The 6,607-nt window shown below is 32.6% G+C and overlaps 1 long non-coding RNA gene across 1 annotated transcript in view; it reads right to left on the reverse strand.

The window, feature by feature from the left end:
• LOC118739376 overlaps positions 1-6,607 on the reverse strand; it is a 50,638-nt gene that overhangs the window by 30,146 nt on the left and 13,885 nt on the right. The window contains exon 2 of the long non-coding RNA XR_004993009.1: positions 5,604-5,708. This is a non-coding gene — a long non-coding RNA (uncharacterized LOC118739376). The remainder of the gene's footprint in view (positions 1-5,603; positions 5,709-6,607) is intronic.

A 6,607-nucleotide genomic window follows, 5' to 3' on the forward strand; every position in this document is an offset into this window, starting at 1 on the left:
ATAAATGTGCAAAAATCGCAAACAATGAAAAGGCAGAAACATATACAAACATACATACCTACATATATACCAAAATAAATACATACATACATACATAAATTCATTTTTACATGCCAAAGTGTACATAAGTATCTATATATAAAATAATTTTCGCCATAAAACTGAAATGAGTCATGAACTCTTCAAAAGGCATAATGCGAATGCGAATGCGTTGCGAATTGCGCTAACGCGTCGCAACGGTTGGTGGCTGACAATTGGCGGTAAGCGGACGGGCGCGCACTCATACATACTTTTATACAAATGTATTGTTAATGAAAATTTGTTTATAGTGGTGCCAGCCGCGCTACAGTGCCAGCGCTTCTCGGGCGTACTATATACAAAAAACTTGGAGCGCGGTGCGTTTTGTGGGGAAGATGTGGTAGCAAAATTCGCGAAAGTTTACACAAACAAAAATTATTTGCAATTTTTTTTTGTTAGCTATCTTTTATTTCTTTATTCTTTGTCTTTGATTTGTGGTTTTTTTGATGACTTAATTTATTTTTAATTTTTTGTACACATTTTTTGTTACCTCCAGCTGTTCGTTAGCTAGTATTCATTCCCCTTGTTTTTGGCAATTACTTTGCGTTTTATTTCCAGCCATTTTATAGCTCTGAGATTTTCTTCTGTACCGCTTTATATCATCCTCAAGAAAAGTTTTAACAATAATATTGTTGTTTTTAATTTTTGTAGTCTTTGTATCCACCGTAGGTTTGTTGTTGATTACTCAGCTCGCAAAAATTTTTGTTGGTCTTCGACACGAGACTAGTTAATTCAAGTGGATTTTGGCTCACTGGATTTCAAACTTGAGATCAGAAATCAAAAACTTACTCGGTGTTTCTGTCTAACCTCAAAAACCCACCATAAATGTAAGATTTTAAGTAAGATTTTTGAAGCTCGAAAGAAAAACTAACTATTTTTTAATTCTGTTTCTAGACGCTTAAATTGTAATATCTTTTTGTGGGACTGTGTTCGTTTAAACCAAAGCGAGGTCTAAGTGTTCTCAAAAAGCTTCAGCGAGGCTATTGTTGGCAGTATAAGTAAGCTTCTAATTGTTTTTATGAAACTGATGTTTGAAATTTATTGTGGCAATATCTACTTGTGAAGAAGTGAAGAGAAACGAAGTTTTCCGATCGAAAAAAATTGATTTTCAAAAATTCCATACCATTTCTATGAAAACTTGTTTTTTCCCCATATAAAATACATGGACAACTTTGAGCGCTTGCAGCGACCTCTAAATATTTTTTGATTTGAAAATAAAAAGATGGGGGTATATTTTTTCGGTATAGAACAATTTATGGGGTGAGAGCTTAAAAGCACAAATCTTGTCTAGTTATGCATTCCAATCTCCCCAGTCCCGAAGATTTCATTCCATTTAAGCCGTAACTTGGCTGAGATAAGCACCTTCTGAATGAATATCAAAGCGAAAAATTTTGGTTTAATTCTACACGAGAACATAATGTAATGTCAAGAACATTCCCACAAAAGAGCCAAATGGCAACAAAAGTACTGAGAGCAGTTTGAAACGGAACGAAATGAAAATTAAAGGATCGGGAATGTTTTCGTAAAGAACAAAATGCGAACAATCTCTCGGGAACGTTCTTTAGAGGGACAGAAAGAGAACGAAACTTTCGGGAACGTTTACAATGAGAACAAAATAAAACTAAAGTAACGAGTTGGGATGAAAAATCGTTCCAGTTAGACCCACGACTATTGATTCTAACCCAGAGGAAGTCTGGACCATTTCAAATTCCATTCCATCCATCGTTTATCGTTAGGGTGAACTGCCCATTTATGGAACATTTTTTTCATTTTATGCGCAAGAAAAATTCGCATCTTAAGCCTTTCGTTGATTTTATTTGCAACGATATGTTTCAGTACTTTTTTGAATAATTTAAATATTCAAACATTTCAAACCAATAGAGATGACTGGATGAGAAAAATTATGTTCTCGCTTCCTTTCTTCGCTAATAGTTCGTAGAAGATTTGTTCCCCATTTCATTCCCTGCCAGAAAGCTCCTGAGTTTCTAGTTCCCAAATTGTTCTTCAAGAGAAAGTTCCTTAGACTTTTGTTCCCGTTTTGTTCTTTGCCAAAACGTTCTGGAGACTTTTTCCCCCATTTTGTTCAATGAAATGGTTAAGAGCTAGTCCCATACGGAGCAGGTTTCGGGAGGAAAAAGATGTTTTTATGTCACTGACAACCATCAACCGTCGTATTTCTAAACACTGCCTAATGATAACTAATTCCAAGCGGAATAACCGACTATACCGCAAAATGTGCGGAATTTTCTGGTCCCCAAACTCTTTAGAATGGACTTCAATTTTAGCCAAACTTGACAGTAAAGACTCGTCACTACTCGCTACTGTTCATGTAGGACACTGAGCCTTAGGTGCAGAAGCTATTGGAATAGAAGTGAATCATAACACTTGCCGAAGCGTAATAAACAGTAGAACATCACTCCTCTAATTACACAGCACATGGTTGGACTAGAAAGAGGTTTCTAGGCAAACCTCGCTTGATTGTTTTTAGTCTATTGAAGTCCCTAAGGTTTTTAAACTTCGTGGCGCTATCGTTGCTGCGAACTTGTTTTGTAAAAAAATCTAATATCTCCAGAACGAGAACAGATATCGAAATAACAGCATTTAAAGCTTTTGAGATGGACAATTCAGGAAAAGTAAACTCGCTGAATAAAAAATTACATTGACCTGTAAAATGGCCTGAGAACAGAATGCAATGAATCTTTTAAATGGTTTTAGCATATGTATATTTTTACTGTGGTTGAGCGAAGATACCCATTTCCCTGGTTGCAATAACCGAAAAAGCAATTTAAATTTTTTTGCCAAAGTTCATTATATGCTATTTTTATGAAGAAAAAAAAAACGAAGAATTTAAGAACAAAGTAATTTTGTGTCCAACCAGACCTCTAAAATGGCCTAAAAATGGTAGACGCCTCCAAACCATACCAAGCTAAGTCTCCTTAGACTTAATCAGACTTTGCAAGCGGTATGTTGTCTTAAAAAAGTAAAATAAAATAGTTTTGCGAAAGGACTACAGTTTGCTGCTTTTGAGCTAGGGAGGATCTAGTTGCTACACAAGGCCCCCCGAAATATAGCGTCCCCGATAATAAGATGCTAATAACCAGGGTTAGGATTTTAAGGAACTAAAAACTTGAAAAAAAAAACGCAAAATGAGCTTTGAAAAAAGGAAACAAAGACAACATTATTTTTTAATTTTGTTATGTATGTCCTTTCTTTATGTACAATGTGCATGTCCAATTAAATATATAAAAAAATACATACAGTGGTCAAAAAATTATAGCCGAACTACTTTTTGCCAAGTTTGAACGTATTATTTTTGTTGTTATTTATTTTTGGTTATTTTTTTTTATAAAAATATATTTCATTCTTTAACAAAACCCGCGAAAAACCAAGTTTCCAACTTTGTGCAATATAAAAAAACTTCAACAAACTTTCGTATAACTTTCGAACTTTTTTTTTTGAATTCTGAAAAATCAACCGTAATTTTTAGCCGTTTGAAATTTGTACTTTATTCTACTAGAATTCAATGGGATAAAAAACCGCATACTCAGAAAAAATTAAAAAACTTGGAAGTTTTACGCACATTTTTGGAATTTGTATATATATTTTTTGTTTAATTGCATAAATTTTTAAGGCAGTGTCACTCGATTGGTACATTTGTACAGATTTATGCATTTTTATATTCGGCTATTGGTACAAAATAAAAAAATGGGACAATTTCTATTGAAAAATTTCAACAAATTATTATTTGTGACTGGGTATTCACACAATTGGTACAAAATTTCGGCAAATACCCAATCGTGTAACACTGCCTGTAAACTTGTATTCATACGGATGTTGTTAAGGAATGAACTATAAAAAGACTAACCAAAATTAAATAATAACAAGAATAATATTTTAACACTAGTCATTGTCAAAATTTGGTGCGGCTATAATTTTTTCGACTACTGTACATAAGTTGACTATGAGTACTCGGCCGTGCTAACATAGTAGCACAATGCCACTAATATTGACTTAAAAATTTCAACCCTGTTCATGTGAAATATTTTATTTTTATCAGTATTTTTCTTTTAATAATACAATGTTGAAATAACAGTGAGAATAAAATTTTTTTTTGTCAGAACCACCCTCCGAAAAAATCCTGGCTACAGCTCTGATTGCCCCATATAAGCCTGGTTCCTTTTTGGCGATAAAGAACTAATACTGAACTAGAAGTTTGATTCACTAGTTCGGGTTTGCTTTGTAGGGTTCCTAGAGGGTGCGGATATATACATATGTATATAAACACCTAAACATTCATGCTCGTGTATGTAAAATTATTTATATTCTATTTCGTTAACTACTTTTATTTATAGACAATATCTGCACATTGAGTTAGCACGAGAATACCTACATATATTAAATTGCAAAAAAAAACGCAAATGTATGTACAAAGATTCATGTATACTACTATACAATCACAATATTTGATTTATTTATTTTTGTCTCTGGTATCTCACTTTTCGCGAACATTAGTGGTGCCACATTCAGTTGTCTGTACATACATACATACATCAGTACATACTTCCCGAGTACATACTCGTACATTGTACAATTAGTGATCGGTTTAATGTACATATCTGCAAGATACAATTCGAATTCGCATTCGTGCTCATTCTTTTGCTTACCCAACGCGCATTTATGTATGTATGTATATGTCATTCTGCAACTAAGCCCCAGCCTTAGCCTCCTCCCTAGACCGGATTTGTCTCCATCAGCACCCATTCAATCGTCAGTTTGGTTGTCATTCATAGCTCGCCGCAATTTTTACGTATAATTAACTAAATTGGCAGTCAACTCGCACTACGCAAGGAGTACAATTTTTTTTTATTTGCGAATATTTATTTTTTTTTTATTATATATATATTCTTAAATGCCGTTTTATAAATTTGGTGCTGTGTTTCTCTTAATGATTGCTCTTTATAGTTGTGGTCAAATTTCTTTGTCGAAGTACAGTAACAATCGACTTAACGTCAAAACATCTTCTCTAAGAAAATGCCCATATTCTTAAATTTTTCACCTGTTGGGTTCGAATTGTTAGAGATGTGAATTATCATGTATTGCATTCTGAAAGGCAAAGCTTGTAACTAAAGATTTTTTTAAATTTTCAGTTAATAATGTTTTTAATTTTAGGTTATACATTGAAGTATAACTTCTGTATATATTTTTAGTCGCTTTTTTACTTGAGTACATGTTTTACCACACCTATGTACTTGCATTGACATGTAATTATGTAAGTATATACGTATTAATTTGTGCTATGCCTTATGTTTTGCCTCATTAATGTCACGCTGATTTATGGTTTGAAATTTGTTTCTGCGGCTGCACGTTTGCCCACATGCCTTGCCGGTTTTTTAGACGGCTGCGTGTTTTTTTTCAATTTTAATTAAACGCGAAAGTGACGTGTAAGATCCTCATTTCTTTTCTAATTAGTATATGTTTTGTATATTATTTTTTTCTTACACATCTTATTGCTCATAAATACTCACCACAATTAAAGAAGGTGTCTGCTTTATTCCGTTATCTTCCGTGGTGTTCAAGATATTGATCTGATATTTGTGAAAGATAGAATGTGCCGTTTTTATTTAGATTATCTGAAAGAGAGGAGAAAGAAATTGAACTTATTAAGTTAACGAAATTGATTATCAATAAATCTAAGAAAATCTAATTTTAAAATAATAAAAATGTTTATAAGTTTTTCCTCTTACGAGGAATTCCGTAATTTTTTAATTTTTTGATATTTTTATATTTTATAATAGTTATTGAGATATTCAAAAAATAAAATTGCAAAACAGCGGAAAATGTAAAATCAAAAAATTTTAATAACCTTGAAATTTGTTGTCTTCCTTTGGCAGAACTTCTTTTTATAATAAAAGAAAAACTCTGGTGGCCAAAATTCATCCAAATCAAAAATGGTCCATTCCAACCATTAGACAATTTGACATGGATTGGCCCGTATTAAAAACAAATTTTGAAGACCTGATTTCATAAGCGTAAATACTGTTTACTAAACAAAGGAGAATATTAATTATCCAAAATTGCAAACTAATTTATTAAGAAAAACATCATACAAAAATGTGGAAATAAGAGAAAAGTTTGTTTCAAAAATATTATTTGAAGCAAAAAATTATCAACTAACAAAAATTTCCAAATTGAAGAACCAGTTTTATTAGGCAAACAACAATTGATAACACCGTGCGACAAAAGCAAAAAAAAAAAAAATTCTAAACACATGAAGCAATCAATATACTCACGAAACTATGGACCAAATATACAGCCCTGTTCTGCATTTCGATTCCGTTCAAATGTTTCGGAATCGAAATGCATTGGTGTTCTTGATTTCGATTCCGACCAAATTTTTTCGATTTGAAAAGTTTGCACTTTGGCTAGTCGGAATGAAAAGTAATTGGCTAAGGAAACCCAAATATATATGCAGTTTGTCCGCAAAATATTTTCTTTTGAATTTTTATGATATTGAGAGAATTTATAAGTC

The sequence above is a fragment of the Rhagoletis pomonella genome, unplaced genomic scaffold (assembly GCF_013731165.1).
Source record: "Rhagoletis pomonella isolate Grant_MI unplaced genomic scaffold, Rhpom_1.0 Rhpom_scaffold_00005, whole genome shotgun sequence".
In the NCBI taxonomy this organism is placed as follows: Eukaryota; Metazoa; Arthropoda; class Insecta; order Diptera; family Tephritidae; genus Rhagoletis; species Rhagoletis pomonella.